Consider the following 17,681-nt stretch of genomic DNA (forward strand, 5'->3'; position numbering starts at 1 on the left):
AGTGGAAGCACTTCAATCCATTTGTCTGGTAGTGGGCTTCATATCACCCGAAGACAAATTAGTACATAATACCCCTTACTTTAAAAGTTGTTTTGGATGATACATTTCTGCTTGGAGCATGTGTCTACTTGGAATAAAGGGAAACAGTTGGCTGATGTACAAAGGGAGACCATCCAGGTGGGAAGGCAGTTGAGGATACTGTTCTCTGGCTGTTCAATAGCCTCAAAGAACAACTGATTAAGTGGGTCAAAAATAATTGTTTGCTTTCATGAAACTAAGAGAATGGAGTTAATGTTGGGGTAGGAAGAAACATAGAAGAAGGAATCAGGTAGGGGTCTTGAAACACATTTTGAATCTGGGTTGCAAGATATTGGAGAAGACAAGTATCCTAAGAAGCCACTTTGATCATGCCCTCCCTCTCCCCAAATCTCAACAGTGCCTGTTGTAAGATTTGAGCCCTACAGGAGTCTTTCCAGACTAATGTCTCCTGGATGTCCCTCCACCTAGGATTCTCTTTGACTGCTTGATTAAGCATGGGTATTCCAACTCTCTTACACTTTCTCATCTCATGAAAGCCCCAGTCAGAGAATGCACTTCTTCCTTTTTTCCACTATCAATACATGACTCACTCCATGGCCAGTTCCACGTCCAACTCATTGGGGAGCCTCCTTTGACTATCTCCATCCAAGGAGTCCTCTCCTTCCTCTGGTCTCCACTGGCAGTCACCCAACCACCATCAGCTCAGCAAGAATCGGCCACTTCCATCTCCTCTATGGTCACCATTAACATATCAAATGTCTGGTCTCCAAGAACTTGACTGCAAGCGCCAAGAGCACAAGAGTTCCTAAAAAAATGTTTGAAATCTGACCCACTGCCTTGTCCAAATCAAGACTTCAGCACAGTGGACATTCTCAAAAAATTTATTGTAGATAAAGAAGACAATGGTTCTGAGCATTTATGAGGTGTAAAAAAGTGATGGGTAAGAATGACCTAAGATTTATATCTTACTGAATAAAGATCTAATGGGCAGGGTATAAAGACGGAAGAGATGCCTGGACTCCAGACCAAGGATGCAGCTGTTGATCAGAGGCCTGGGTCAGTCAGTTCACTGGGAGCTCTAAGGCAGTGTGCCCCAGCCTGGACGTGTGAGTTCAAGTTGAGAGCTGGCTTCCGTGCTGTCATGTAGCATGGCGGCCAACCTATCAAGATGGGAGATTTAGGCAGCATTGGGAGGGGTCCATTTCATTTCCTAGACCCCATCAGGGAGGAAAATAGCTTCTGAAGAGCTATTTTATCTGGACAATGTTGTCCATTTTTGTTTCCTGCTTAAGACAAGGATTCCAGAGTTTATTCACTTGTCATCCAGCCAGTGGGTCACACATGCTTACAATAAGGATCATTGAAGACCGACCACCAGATTTATAGCAAACCTCTCCCGGCAACCAGCCCTCTTAATGCATATTAGAGGAAGACGTTGGAAAGTAAGTGATTGGGGGAAAGCAAAAAAGCTAAAGTGAAGAAGGGCTCCCTTCACTCCATAGTCAAGAATTCAACAATCTGTCTTTCCATACAGGATGATGTTGTCATTTACAGATGACTTTGATATGTGAGTGCTCTGGTTTTACCTTTTCTCAAAGCCCTTTGAATGCACTACTATTCTAAGAGAAGGCCTTAGCTATCCACTGTTGTGTTTTTCTTGTGAGGATTCATTGTTTTCCCATGTTGAAATTTCCTCTTCCTTTCCTTTGCCTTTACATCCAGGAATGATCCAGATTTCTTTTCATTTGTCTCATTTATCTGCTGTCTGTGGTCCTCTCTTTCTCCTCTTCCAGCCCTGACTTTGTTTTTTCTCCTGTGGTTTCCCTAAACAGCTTTCTTTCACATCTGTTGAGGAGGCCTTTCTCCAGCCTCCAAATCCCCCCCAGCCCTCACTTTCTTTAAGAAACCGTCTCTTTTGATCTCCATGACAACAGGAGCCCCGTGTCAATTTCCTTGTGTGGTTTGCAAGTGCCTGCATTTTACGTGTCCGCCCGAATCAGCCTGCGAGCCACCTGTGGCAGGTTGTCCACTCTTTATAGGGAGGGTAAAAACAGGGGTGAGCAAATGCTCAGGGCACCAGTGTGGCTGTGAGTGATTAGAACAGGCACCTCATCTTCAGAAAACCACCAGCCAGGTCCTGTTTCTGGCACGCTCCCCTCCCCCTCCCCACTGCTGGCGGGCGGACTTTCCTCAATGTCAGGGTCCGCTGACCTGGAGAGCCCAAGGCGTCCACTGCAGAATCCTGCATTCTGGGAACACTGCGTCACTCCGACGTGTGGTGTAATTCAGTTGAAAAATGATTTGAAATGTTTCCTTTTAGATTCCTCCAAATTCACTTAAAATGTAGTCTGTCCTCATTTCCCTTTTATTACAGGAGTGGGGGACTGTCTTTTTCATCTCTGTGTGCTTCCTCCAGCCCCTTTCCCTGCTCCCCAATATAAACAGCATGAGCTCCATAACTTGTTCAGTGAATGGATGCATTAACTGTAACAGCCAGCAGCTGGTGCCTCTTCTATACAAGGCATTGCGTGCAGGGAAGATGTGCAGTGAATCCGTGAGTAAAGTGGAAAGTGATGATGGCAGTGGTGAAGATTTGCACAAGGGGCTGTGTAAGGGAAAAGGAAGAGATGCCTTTTCCAAATGGGTGCAGGAGGACTCCCAGAGAAGGGGGGCAATGTTATAGGAAAGTAATCAGTGGACCTGGCTGCAGGTGTTGAGGGAATAAGAGGTGGCTCAGGAATGGAGAGCAGCTCCAGCGACCCTTCAGGGAGGTATATGGGGTGACTGGGTAGTGGTGGAGTGAGTGTAGGAAACCTAGGGAAATGCTGGGGCCCCACCCAGACCTGCTGACTCAGAAACACACGCTGGCTACAGGGAGGGCGTGCTGGTCTGTGTTTTAATAAGCCCTCCCTGGGATGCTGAGCAAGCTCCAGTCTGAGAACCACTGCGGTTGTCGCTCAAAGTCATTAAAAGGTTTAGGACTGGCCTCACTTGGGATGGACTTTCGTTAAAAAGCAACAGCTGCACATTCCCCAATGTTTCAGGTCACCAATAACCCATTTTCCTGGTCTCTGCAGAACAGAAGGGATTGAACGCAAATAGGACTGTAAGCCCTCTGTGGTCCGGGAGTCACACAGCAACAAAGGAACCTCTTCACAGGGGGGCTGGGGTGGAGGGGAAACAGCTGCCTTGCTGGACAGAGCCCTGCTTGGTCTCCCCAGTCCCGGTGGATGGACGGCACAGCCTCTCTGTTTTGCGGTACACGGGCCTCTCAATGTTGCGGCCCCTCCCGTTGCGGAGCACAGGCTCCGGACGGACGCGCAGGCTTAGCGACCATGGCTCACGGGCCCACAGCCTCTCTGGATGAATGGACCATGGGTTCTCAGGGAGAGATGGCAGACAGAGGAGGAGTCTTACGTCGTTGCCTCAAAGCACATTTTCCTTCCTGTCTCTCTTCTTGGATTGGCCCTCCACGGCCACTCTGCCATCCACGGGGGCTCTAAGCTCATTCTCGGCATTGTAGGTCTCCTACAAGGGATACGTGCAGCCATGTGGCTCCCCCCTCAATGTTATTGTTCGTCAAGGGACAGGTAAAGAGCCAAGGGGCCACGTAGTGTGAAATAAAAAGTGGACATGTGATCTGATGATGAGACACGCTTAAGTTACAATGAATGACAAAGTGTTTGAAGTGTGTACTATCTGGAGAGGCCAAGAACTTGGAATTGGAGCTGGATGGTCACCGTAGTCTAGTCAGACTTGGTGGAGGAGATGGTGACCAAGGGTGTGCATTGGCTTGGAACACAAATGCAGAATTTAGAAACATTTTGGAGAATATTGTGGGATGAACTTAAGGCTAACTTCTGTACAAGAGGGTGCCATTTTTTCAATTTCTAAACTGTAGGGTAGCTCCCATTTCATTCACTCATTCACTCATTCATTCATTCATCCCACCAACAAACATTTGTTGAGTAGCTACTCTTGTTAAAACCCTCCGTTTTTGAATTTTTCCGTCCTTTGCAAACCCCATTCTCTGGTAGCCACATAGAGCATTTCTCACCAGCCATAAAGGCTTATCCAGTGGTTTCTGCTGACGCCTTAACAAAGGAATTCACAGAACATATGCAGACTAGGATTGGGTTTACCTATCAGCTCTGAGGTCTCTAGGGACATCCCCCACCTAACATCAGGGCCTCTAGATGCTGTGCATCCTTCTTAAGGTCCTACGTCCAACTCAGGTAGCTGGTAAGGAGGGCACAGTGGCTTCCGAAGCTCAGAGAAGCTAGAGAAGACTTCTGAGAAAGAGACTTTGCCAGAAGGGTGATGGCTCAGTGTGCCAGAGCTTGGGAGTGGAATCAATCAGAAGTGACAAGGAGAGGGAGGTGCCCTGGGCTCAGAGCAGGGGAAGAGCAGGGAGGGGGTGAGGAGGGGGGCTGTGGAAGTTTCCATGGGCCAACAAGGGGTGTAGCCAAGGCCCAGCCAGGAAAGAATCCACCTAGAGACTCTGAGGTTCTGGGAGGCTGGTCCGGTGCCTCTGAGCCTGCAGGTAATGGGAATTTAGGGAAAACAGGGTTTTGGTTTTGATGCCAAGAGGCAGTGTGTACTAGTCTGTGAGTATGAAGGCTGGGGTCCCAGCTATTTAGTGGCAGCTGAGTGATCCCAAAGGACTTGGCTTCCCCCATGCAGACAGGGGTATCCAGACGAGAGGAACTTCCCTGCAGGGAAGGGGTGCCCCTGTGGATGGCAGAGTGGCCATGGAGGGCCGGATGGACCCATCAGTAGGCCACAGAGATTTAGGGGGCCGCATCTGACCCAGATCTGCTAAGCTAGTGCAAGAGGCAGGGAAGAGTCCCATAGTGCTTTAAATCTCTGCCCAGGGGACCAATGAACAGGCAGCTATTGTGACGAGTTTCAATTGTATGTGGCTGCTTCTTTTGGTATCATCTTGGTTTATTAAACATGGTTGGCAAACTGTGGTCCTGGGGCCAGGTCCTTTAGCCACTTGTTTTTATATGGCTCTTAGTGAAGAATGTACATATTTTTTACATATTTTTAAATGACTGCAAAAAATCAAAAGACAAAGAATAGTGTGTGACATGTGAAAATTATACGTGCTTCAAATGTCAGTGGGGCTGAGTCAGGTTCTACTGGAGCCCAGCTGCACCCACCCAGCTGCGTATCTGCCGTGTCTGCTTCTGAGCTACAGTGGCAGAGTTGAGGGGCTGTGACAGAGACCTCATGGCCCACAGAGTCTAGATTATTTGCTTTCTGGCCCTTGACATGAACAGGTTGCAGACCCCTGTAGGACACAGTGTTGTGGACAGAGCCGCCTGCAGGGTGAGATCCACTCTGTGGGCTGGAGGTTGAAGGCAGGGAGGGATGTGGGGAGATTATCAACGGTGGAAGAAGAAGCACCTCCGAGAGAGGGGGTGTTGGAGAAAGCCCAGGGTTTGGACCAAAGGAGAGTCAGTGACCCTCCCTGCTGGGATGTCAAAGTTCTAGCCTGTGTTCTATCAGAAGACAAAGAATGCCTGCATCCACAGTGGACCTTTGGTCCGGGATATGGTACCTGCCACCTATACCTCAGTGATGGTCCTAAGCATAAGCAAAGGATGGCATTGCTCCTGCAGAGCTAAGTAGAGTCTCTTGTCTGTTCTTGGGTAATGAAAGGCTTTGGCCTCATTTAAAGGCATCAACACTCATGAATGGGTAATGGAGGAAAAGAACATTGAAAAGCATCCAATAGGCTACTCTGCCCTGTCAGGAACATGCTAGAAGCATTTGGACAAGGGCCCCCCCCCAAGGAAAGTTCTGGTCTGAAGTGGGGGGATGGGCCTGACACATTCCCAGGAGCAAGGAGAGCCAGTGATTCTCTCCAGACCCCCGGGAGTGACACCACACTTTCCCTGCATCGTATTTTCCTTCTCTGCGAATTCTCACTTCTAGGAGTCACTGAGAACATGCCTCCAGAATTCTTCTGTTATTTATATAAAGACAGGGCTTATTCCCACTTTAGATTGTGACAGGGAGGGAAAATGAGAATGAAAATATACTTTTAAAAAGTAGCATTATTCTATTTCCTGTATTTCTGTGATTCATCAAAGCACAAAAAACATTTATGTTTGGACTCAACATTTTCAAAAGAATGTACCAATGGAAGGACTCCATCACAGGAACTGAAAGGATGTAAAATCAGTTTTCAAAAATTTTAATATGAAGAGGAGATTGACCTTTAAAAAAACTGTGGAAGGTTACCTAGAAATAGAGTTAGTTGGTTACATCTTAGTGCATTAAATTAAATATATTTGTATTAGTGAAATGAATCCGAAAGCATATGCTGTATTTTTCTGTCCTACCCCATGTAACCGTGAAAATGGAATGTGGAAATTAGATGCCCAAAGTCTCCCAAGGCAGCTGACTCCTGCTTTCCTGGCTGGAGTTCTTCCTGCAACAGACCCAGAAGAACTTGGTCCAGCCTATTTTAAATGATAAAAGTAACATCGCATTTCTTCCCTTATCTTAGGAGACATGTCCATACTGGACAGATGTTTTCCTTTTATTCTTTGATTTTTCATTCTAACACCTGTGCCCCATTTACTAATTTATCTACCCTATTTGATTTCTCTGATAAGATGGGAAATATCATCAGCAAGATGGCTTAATGATGGCTTTCTAAGAAAATTAAGCACATTAGTAAATCAATGAAGGTAGAACATACCCTCACACCATATACAAAAATACTCAAAATGGCTTTAAGACTTAAACATAAGACATGACACCATAACACTCCTAGAAGAGAACATAGGCAAAATATTCTCCAACATAAATCACAGCAATGTTTTCTTAGGTCAGTCTGCCAAGGCAGTAGAAATAAAAGCAAAAATAAACAAATGGGACTTAATCAAACTTACAAGCTTTTGAACAGCAAGAGAAATGAAAAGACAACCTACAGGATGGGAGAAAATATTTGCAAACAATGTGACCAACAAGGGTTTAATTTTCAAAATATACAAGCAGCTCATACAACTCAACAACAACAAAAAAAACAAACAACCTAATCGAAAAATGGGCAGAAGAACAAAATACATATTTCTCTAAAGAAGACATACAGATGGCCAACAGGCACATGCTCAACGTTGCTAATTATTAGAGAAATGCAAATCAAAACTACAGTGAGATAGCACCTCACACTGGTCAGAATGGCCATCATTAAAATGTCTACAAACAACAGATTCTAGAGAGGGAGAAAAGGGAACCCTCCTACACTGTTGGTAGAAACATAAGTGGGTGCAGCCACTGTGCAAAACAGCATGGAGGTTCCTCAGAAAACTAAAAATAGAGCTACCATATGATCCAGCAATCCCACTCCTGTGCATATATCTTGTCAAAACTATAATTCAAAAAGATACATGTGCTATAATTCAAAAAGATACATGTTCATAGCAGCACTATTCACAATAGCCAAGACATGAAAGCAACCTAAATGTTCATCAACAGATGAATAGATAAAGCAGATGTGGTACATTTATACAATGGAATATTACTCAGCCATAAAAAAGAACAGAATAATCCCATTTGCAGCAACATGGACGGAACTAGAGATTACCATACTAAGTGAAGTAAGTCAGACAAAGACGAATATCATATGATATCACTTATATGTGGAACCTAAAATATAACATAAATGAATTTATCTGTGAAACAGAAACAGACTCACAGACATAGAGAACGGACTTGTGGTTGCCAAGGGGGGTGAAGGGGAAGGAAGGACTGGGAGTTGGGATTAGCAGATTCAAATGATTATATATAGAAGGAATAAACAACAAGGTCCTACTGCATAGCATAGGGAACTATATCCAATATCCTATGATAAATCATAATGGAAAAGAATATATTAAAAAAGCATATATATGTATAACTGAATCACCCTGCTGTACAGCAGAAATTAAGACAATGTAAATCAACTTCAATAAAAAATGAATAAAAGAAGAAAATTAAGCACATTAAATAGTGAATATTCATTTATCCACTCACTCAACGGGTGCCATTCAATTCACTTATAATACAGAAGGCCATATTCACTTTAGTTTGGTCTTCTCATTTGTTCTTTGTGAAAAGTAGGTCTACTATTTTATGAGAACCAGTAAAACTACATATGAGCCAGTGTTTTGAATACTTTTATTAAAATTACTACCTATCCATCTATCATTTAGATTATTTAAAATAAAAATTTTATTGATTAATTTTTTGGCTGGGCAGAGTTCATGATATTTACATTTACTGGGAGGTATCTGTTATCAGAAAGGACTGGGCTGTCCAGAGCCATCAGAGGGGCCAACATCCAGGGTAGAGAGAAGAATCGGGGCTGTTACTCACTGAACCAAACTCATATCCTAAAATGCTCTCCCAGTCTCCATCCTCCGTGGCTGTCAAGACAGTGCTGGGAGATGAGTACAGACAAGGCTATGCTGTTAACGATGGCTACTGTTTGTCTGTGACTTAATGAAAAGAACACTCAGATAGGACTTAGTGGAAGGATTCGAGCTTCAGCAATGACAAACCAAGTTACTTGCTCGAGATAATTTTTACTAAATGTAAAGGGGAGAGTAATATCTAATTATGTTGAAGTCTAATCGAGCACTTTCTGTACTGTATCAGAGTATCCGTATTATATGTAATTTACTTGCTGTAGATGCATTTAAATTATGCTAATCCTACTTTATGCAATGTAATGAAATACTGTCAAGTTATACTTTTCATATACTCTTTATTTTCACTGCAAGTGTTATATATTCATAAATGTATGACACGAAGTTTTCATGGCTAAAGTATGCATAGTGTAATTGTCAATAGACAATTAAATAAATTTTAATATTATCCTGACCATAAGCAATTTTTACCTTAATGTCCCAACCTTAGAAGCCAATCCACTTGATAAATGTGATGTTGATGTACTAAATAAAGACCTATGGCTGGTCACCAGTAAATGTCCAAAATGCTCTTTTAGTTCCAACCTCTTGATTCCTACTCACTATTCTTGTTTGCATTTCTGACAATACGTTCCATCAGTCAAGGAAAAAATACCATCCTCACCTCCTAACTTATTGTAACCTAACAGTTCATAACTTGTTTATTTATTTATTTAACATCTTTATTGAAGTATAATTGCTTTACAATGTTGTGTTAGTTTCTGCTGTATAACAAAGTGAATCAGCTATCCCTGTACATATATCCCCCCATGCCCTCCCTCTTGCATCTCCCTCCCACCCTCCCTATCTCACCCATCTAGGTGGTCACAAAGCACCTAGCTGATCTCCCTGTGCTATGCAACTGCTTCCCAATAGCTACTTTACATTTGGTAGTGTATATATGTCAATGGCATTCTCTCACTTTGTCCCAGCTTACCCTTTCCCCTCCCCCATCCTCAAGGCTATTCTCTACATCTGTGTCTTTATTCCTGCCCTGCCCCGCCCCTAGGTTCTTCCGAACCATTTTTTCTTTTTAGATTCCATATATATGTGTTAGCATACGGTATTTGTTTTTCTCTTTCTGACTTACTTCACTCTGTATGACAGACTGTAGGTTCATCCACCTCACTACAAATAACTCAATTTCATTCCTTTTTATGGCTGAGTAATGTTCCATTGTATATATGTGCCACATCTTCTTTACCCATTCATCTGTCAATGGACACTTAGGTTGCTTCCATGCCCTGGCTATTGTAAATAGTGCTTCAATGAACATTGTGGTACATGACTCTTTGAATTATGGTTTTCTCAGGGTATATGCCCAGTAGTGGGATTGCTGGGTCATATAGTAGTTTTATTTTTATTTTTTTAAGGAACCTCCATACAGTTCTCCATAGTGGCTGTATCAATTTACATTCCCACCAGCAGTGCAAGAGGGTTCCCCTTTTCTCCACATCCTCTCCAGAATTTATTGTTTGTAGATTTTTTGATGATGGCCATTCTGACCTGTGTGAGTGGATACCACATTGTAGTTTTGATGTGCATTTCTCTAATGATTAGTGATGTTGAGCATCCTTTCATGTGTTTGTTGGCGGTCTGTATATCTTCTTTGGAGAAATGTCTATTTAGGTCTTCTGCCCATTTTTGGATTGGGTCATTTGTATTTTTGATATTGAGCTGCATGAGCTGCTTGTATATTTTGGGGATTAATCCTTTGTCAGTTGTTTTGTTTGCAAATATTTTCTTCCATTCTGAGGGTTGTCTTTCTGTCTTGTTTATGTTTTCCTTTGCTGTGCAAAAGCTTTTAAGTTTCATTAGGTCCCATTTGTTTATTTTTGTTTTTATTTCCATTTCTCTAGGAGGTGGGTCAAAAAGAATATTGCTGTGATTTATATCATAGAGTTTTCTGCCTATGTTTTCCTCTAAGAGTTTTATAGTGTCTGGCCTTACGTTTAGGACTTTAATCCATTTTGAGTTTATTTTTGTGTATGGTGTTAGGAAGTGTTCTAATTTCATTCTTTTACATGTAGCTGTCTAGTTTTCCCAGCACCACTTACTGAAGAGGCTGTCTTTTCTCCATTGTATATTCCTGTCTCCTTTATCAAAGATAAGGTGACCATATGTGCGTGGGTCTATCTCTGGGCTTTCTATCGTGTTCCATTGATCTATATTTCGGTTTTTGTGTCAGTACCATAGTGTCTTGATTACTGTAGCTTTGTAGTGTAGTTTGAACTCAGGGAGCCTGATTCCTCCAGCTCCATTTTTCTTTCTCAAGATTGCTTTGGCTATTCAGGGTCTTTTGTGTTTCCATACAAATTGTGATTTTTTTTGTTCTAGCTCTGCAGAAAATGCCATTAGTAGTTTGAGAGGGATTGCATTGAATCTGTAGATTGCTTTGGGTAGTCATTTTCACAACGTTGAGTTTTCCAATCCAAGAACATGGTATATCTTTCCATCTGTTTGTATCATCTTTAATTTCTTTCATCAGTGTCTTATAGTTTTCTGCATACAGGTCTTTTGTCTCCTTAGGTAGGTATATTCCTAGGTATTTTATTATTTTTGTTGCAATGGTAAATGGGAGTGTTTCCCTAATTCCTCTTTCAGATTTTTCATCATTAGTGTATAGGAATGCAAGAGATTTCTGTGCCTTAATTTTGTATCCTGCTATTCTACCCAATTCATTGATTAGCTCTAGTAGTTTTCTGGTAGCATCCTTAGGATTCTCTATGTATAGTATCATGTCATCAGCAAACAGTGGCAGTTTTACTTCTTCTTTTCTGATTTGGATTCCTTTTATTTCTTTTTCTTCTCTGATTGCTGTGGCTAAAACTTCCAAAACTATGTTGAATAATAGTGTTGAGAGTGGACAACCCTGTCTTGTTCCTGATCTTAGAGGAAATGGTTTAAGTTTTTCACCATTGAGAATGATGTTGGCTGTGGGTTTGTCATATATGGCCTTTATTATGTTGACGTAAGTCCCCCTATGCCTACTTTCTGGAGAGTTTTTATCACAAATGGGTGTTGAATCTTGTTGAAAGCTTTTTTTATATCTATTGAGATTATCATATGTTTTTTCTCCTTCAATTTGTTAATATGGTGTATCACATTGATTGGTTTGCATATATTGAAGAATCCTTGGATTCCTGGGATAAACCCCACTTGATCGTGGTGTATGATCCTTTTAATGTGCTGCTGGATTCTGTTTGCTAGTATTTTGTTGAGGATTTTTGCATCTATGTTCATCAGCGATATTGGCCTGTAGTTTTCTTTTTTTGTGACATCTTTGTGTGGTTTTGGTATCAGGGTGATGGTGGCCTCGTAGAATGAGTTTGAGAGTGTTCTTCCCTATGTTATATTTTGGAAGTTTGAGAAGGATAGGTGTTAGCTCTTCTCTAAATGTTTGATAGAATTCACCTGTGAATCCATCTGGTCCTGGGCTTTTGTTTGTTGGAATATTTCTAATCACAGTTTCAATGTCAGTGCTTGTGATTGGTCTGTTTATATTTTCTATTTCTTCCTGGTTCAGTCTCAGAAGGTTGTGCGTTTCTAAGAATTTGTCTGTTTCTTCCAGGTTGTCCATTTTATTGGCCTATAGCTACTTGCAGTTCATAACTTGTTTATAACCTAACTGTTCTAAAACAGAACAGGGAAAGTGCCTGTCCTCAGATATCTTGTATTATGCCAGGTTCATCAAGGCTCCATGTGAAGCTTTCAGGAGAAACCATCTGAAAGGACTGCAGGCTGATGAATGGAGTTGGCCTTGCTCTGAGTCCTTAGTTGAAGTTAAATTTATGTCTTGTCAGGGTGAATTAGCTGAGAGGTCCAGCCTTTTCCCTGGGATGGAATGGAGACAACCCTTCTAGGCTGAGTCTCAGCTAACTTGTCTTCCCAGAATGCCCAGGTGTGAGCCTGCATCACACACTCTTGGTGGCTCAGCAGCCTTTGGAAAGCTGGACAGCATCTTCTTGCTGCCCTTTGAGGCTGGGAACTAAGAGGACTGCCTGCTTACGTTGGGAGGCCAGCCAGGACCTTTAGAGCAGGCAGATTGGAAGCTCTGCTCTGGGACAGAGAACTGGGATCCTAGGAAAAGGCCAATTACATTGCTAAACCAAAAGGGCTAATCTGATGGAGAGGTGCGGAGAGAGGCAGAACATATTCCAAAGAAGCAAATAAGAAATGAATGGTTTTATGAAAGGGATCTGTATATTTTATACATGTGCAAAAAAGTAAGATGGTAATATAGTCATGTCGGGCTTATTAAGGTGTCCAGAGGTTTCCAAAGGAAAGGTACCCCCTCTTTATATGCATATTTTAACATGAAGGTGAACAATGAGTGGTCCATGTATTTATTTAACAAATATTGACTGCGCTTCTACTGAGAATATAACAAACAAACAAAATATGCCCTCTACCCTCATAGAGCTTACAGTCTAGTCAACTGTAAGAAGTTAAGAGAGAATAATCCTACTCCCTGTGGATGACCAAGAAGTTCTGAAGTCAGTTTGGATTTTTCTTCTCTCACTGTAGGGGAAAGAGGTAAGACTTGTTAATATGAGAAGGGCTGACAGTTCCTTATCTATTTGTCAGGATTCTTAATAAAACTGCAGAAAATCTAACTCTAGAACCAATTGATTAGTTCATAAAAGAAATGTAAATTTTGTAATTTTTTCATAGCCTAAGGATTAAACAAGAGTTTAAAAATTAAGTAAAATTAATTTCAAGGCAACCCTTTTGAATTTCAACTGACTTAGGAAAGAAAGATGTCGACTTACTACACCAGTTATGCTAAGGTTAAGTTTACAATTTGGAAAGAAAGTGGTAGCAGGTAAAATGTACAGGTTACCTATTTTCTTTAACCTTCGTGGGGTTGGGTAACATTTATAACATGAGGCTGGAAGGAGTTGGAAGAGGAAATAATAGCTGTTGAACCTTTCCATGTACAAGTGCAATATCGTCATTCAACGTACTTTAGCTCATCAATTGCTTCGAAGCCCGGCAGGCAAAGTCAGATTGCCAAGGTAGGTAGGGGTCCTTTGACAGTCACGAGCCCTCAGATCTTGGGCAAACCCCTGCAACCCGAGGAGGTTGTACAGAACTGGGTATACCCAGCACACAGATCCAACAGTATAATGCATGTAGGAATTGAGCAGGGAGCCTGGCAGAGAGCAAATGGTCAGGAAGACAGGTTTCCCAGGAATCCTAGCCAGGAAATACCAGTGCTAGAAGGTGCTCCTTTCCAGTGGGGTATTCCTTTCCCTGGAGGAAGAGGGATTTAGATGTAGAAGTCAAGTGGCGTCTGCCGTTTATTAAATCATTGCTATGAAGATCACTGGCAATAAGGCAGTTTTGTTTTTAAATGACTAAGCCATTTTCCCATTGTAAGAGCTCTTCTCTGAAACATATACTAGATTGTAATGATGCCTCAATTACTTGGAATTATTGGGGATTGTGGAGGTGTGGTGCTCTAGTTAAAAGTATCCTTCAGATTTCTAAAATTTAATTAAATCCCCAAAAACCCAGTGTTCATATTTTATGGAAATCATGTGTCTTCTGCAATGTTATTCATTCTAAATAAAATCTCAGTCAGAGAGGATGATGCTGAAGGGCAGGAAAGTGGCAAAATCATTCTCAGGATTTTTATCCGGAGTCAGTTTGTTTTCAGCAATGCAATATTTAAGCAGTGGACAGTTTCATATTTTCAGGATAGCCTATGGCTCTAAAAGATTTCTCATTCAAAACAAAACAAAACATCTACGTCAATAGGAAAAAAAGTCTCTGCCTTAAGTTGCATTCTCTGGGTAAATGTTTTGCGATATCTATAGTAATGAAATATTCCAAACTCTGAAAGTTTTATTTAATGAGCATATGTAAATAGCCTTCAAACTGTCCTCAATTTGCATAAAATGGGATCAGTTGATTCTGAGACTGACCAGAAGAGAAGGTGACAGGGACTGTCAAAAGAGACTCGTTCGTTCTGTCAGTGTTTTTATACTTAGGCGAAAGACTAAAATCTGAATTTTCTGAAAAACCAAAGAATTCTAATTCAGTTTTACAGTTTTCAGGTACTTGATTAAATACGTGGTTATCAGTAATCCGTAGCCTTCAATATTCTTTCTGATTTTGAATAACCCCAGCAAAAACATGCAGTAAATTGTATTTACTTATACAAAAGGCTTGTGCAAACTTTCTGTTTTTCAAGGGGTGTGGAACGAGAGCTAGGAAGTGAATTTTATTATCATTTACCTAATTTTTATTTTACTTAGAACTCTTACTTTATCTCTTGAGTTCTTGTGAAGGCACTGCTTAGCAACTTTAAGTAACTCAAAATATGTAAAATTATGGAAAAGCCCTTTCTAAGTCTTCATCTTCCATAATATAGACAAGTTAATATGGTCCCGGTTCTTGGGCACCTTTCTGTGGGCTGACATTTAAGTGATGTTCGGATGCCCATTTCCTCTAAAATGTATCACACTTTTACTGGATCATTACTACCATTTATTTTGCAATCAATTAGAGTAGAAACCCACGTGCAGATTGGCTGGTCTATCTGGGACACTGAATGTGGGTACAGTGGTCCACCACTGTGTGCTCCGGAGTATCATACTGTAGCATGAATTAGACTCTCGCCAGCTTACAGCCTGGTTTTGGGAGATCCTAAAAGCTAGGGGGCCTTCTCCACAGCAGTTTCTGAAAGACATGTGCTTCAGAGGCTAGCGCGACATAAGCACCTGTTATTCACATATGCACTCATTCATTCATTCCTTCATACAGACCTGCCAGCCACGAGGATCAAGGATAAATAAGACTCTCCCTGCCTCCAAGGAGCTCACAAAACAGCAGAGGAGGTGCGACAAAATGGACTGTAGAAAGCGTGTGACAGGGATCTCATGGAGCTATCTCCCAGAATCATGGGTAACACAAGGGGCCGAAAAATTAATTTGGAGATTTACACATCTTCACCAAGGGAGTCAGGCAGGACCAGAGCACTGAGTAAGCAGGACGGGACAGGTTGGGGGTGGAGGGGGGATGCTACAAACATTGAGAGCAGCAATGATAGTTGAGGAGAGAAGAGGACAGCAGGGTCCCCTAGAACTGGGGGAGGAGAGGGTGGTAAACCTGAGACAGGATGCTGCAGCCTGATGCTGGTGGCTGGGCTGTCCTCTGGGGTTTGGTCTATAGCCAGTAAGGCATGTGTCACCTCTGGCGGACTTGAACATTTGAACACTCGAAACTTTTCTTTGGTGAAAGAAATAACCAAGTTAAGCAGGAAAAGTTGTTAATTTCGTTCAATAGAAGGTGTATGTTACAAAAGTGTTGCTTGTACAGGGATAATTAAACACATTTAACTTCTGTCTCTGATGTTATGAAATGTCCGCCAAGCTGCCCCTGACCTTTAAGAGGTTTAGTGTCTAAAATGGCTATATTCCCACCCAAAGCCCGGAGCTGTTCTTTCCTCTATCTCATGTCTCTTTCCTGAGCACATCTTTTACTTCTGATGAGTTTTCTTGTGACCCTCAATGAGTTTCTGCCTCAGTCCCCCCAATATTTCCATCCTGGCTGACAGATGTGTGGCCCCCTCCTTGGGCTAACACAATTTCTTCCTCTTTCCTTACTTCTTTCTCCTCCTTTCCTATTAGCCTCTTTACACAAAATGTAAATCTGGGACTTTAATGCCATAAAATAAAGGCATATTTTATGTAACATATCATACTTTGGATTACCTAGACTCGCATACAGTTTGGTTGAATCAGTGACACACTTTCATGACGCGATCAGGCCAGTGTGAAATGACAGCTAATCAACGGGCAGCCCCTACTCCACTCAGTGGTACCCACATCCTTTTCTGCAGCCTGCTACCCTGTGAGAAATCACGGTTCTGTGAATAGGACGGCAAAACCAGTTCACAGTCTAGTGGAGGTGAGGCCTCCTTTCAATAGCCCACGACTTGTTCATCCTTTTGACATCCAGAAGAAATTTAACTGCAACCTACTGACTTTTCCTGCTGCTTTTCTATGGAGACAGAAAGGATGCAATGGCTTTTAAAGCCTCTGAAGTTTCTATTTTTAGTTGTAAGAGCTCTGGGGACAGACACCTCTCTCCTGCAGGATACAGAAAGCTCTAGGGGCCACCATAATAGCTTTTCAGTGGCAAAAGGCAAGAGAATGCGGAGGGCTGGTGGAGGAAACTTCCCAGTCTTTAACACAAGACAGAGTGAGTCAGCATTCCATTTGCCCAGTGGCTGGGCTGCGTGTGGAGCTGTGGCTTGCTGAGTGCCTTTTATCGCGCAATGTGTGCCTTTTATCGTGCAATGTGTGATGCTCACAGCTGGCGGATGTGCTCACAAAGACGAATGGCCCCCTCCCCACCTGGCTCGGCCTGCCCTGTCTGAGCAGCTGAACAGCTGCGGTGTGTTGCCCGCTGGAATCACAGCTCAGTGGCCGGGCTGTAAAAAGACAGCACAAAGGGGCTTGCTGCCCTACTGTGTGTTAACACCCAAGGCGATATCCACCCCAACTTTGAAAATCCTTTTTTTTTGTTATAGAGGCTGGTCATTTTATGAAAGAGCTGATGCTAGAAGGAAAAAACCCAACAAGTGGTACAACGAATGAGGTTTTTAATGGGACCAAGAGGTGGGCAGTTTGAAGACCTCACTGTGGCTCTTACCTTCCTCTCTGAGTGAGAACACAGAAAAAATGGTGAGGAAGGAGGTAAGAAGAGAATATGTGTGATGAGAGAAACCCAGAAGTGGAAAAGTAAGTACAACTTTGCAGACATTCTGACCCAGTAACAGCATTCTAGATAAAATGGAATTTGGGCTAAGGCAGTTGGCTCCAAGACCACATGAAGGGGGTGACTAATTCTCAAGCAGTTTCACCCACCACGTCAGTGACTTCAAGATCTCTGGGGCAGCACTGCCTAATGTGCTGGTTTGTGATGAGCTTGGGCCAGAAAATCAATCAACACTGTTTCCTTCACTGAGAAAGTTTTGCTAAGAAGAACATGTCTGCCGGAGGAAACAGCACGCTGAATGGCGTGCTTGTTTGCATTGTGGCTCACGCTTTCTCTTCCAGCGGCTGGCAATGAGCCCTCAGCTCACCAGCAGCCAGTCTGCATCTGCTGGCCATGCTGGAGGGACCACTGCCTGGGATGGCAGCTGGCCCAGCGCCGCCCCCCTTC

At 42.6% G+C, this 17,681-nt stretch overlaps 1 protein-coding gene across 1 annotated transcript in view; it reads right to left on the minus strand.

Moving 5' to 3' along the window:
* The window catches only part of DSCAM (DS cell adhesion molecule), a gene marked incomplete at its 5' end in the record, with an annotated part of 740,232 nt that overhangs the window by 112,740 nt on the left and 609,811 nt on the right, over window positions 1-17,681 (minus strand). The gene's annotated exons all lie outside the window — the stretch shown is intronic.

The sequence above is a fragment of the Phocoena phocoena genome, chromosome 4 (assembly GCF_963924675.1).
Source record: "Phocoena phocoena chromosome 4, mPhoPho1.1, whole genome shotgun sequence".
Lineage (NCBI taxonomy): Eukaryota > Metazoa > Chordata > Mammalia > Artiodactyla > Phocoenidae > Phocoena > Phocoena phocoena.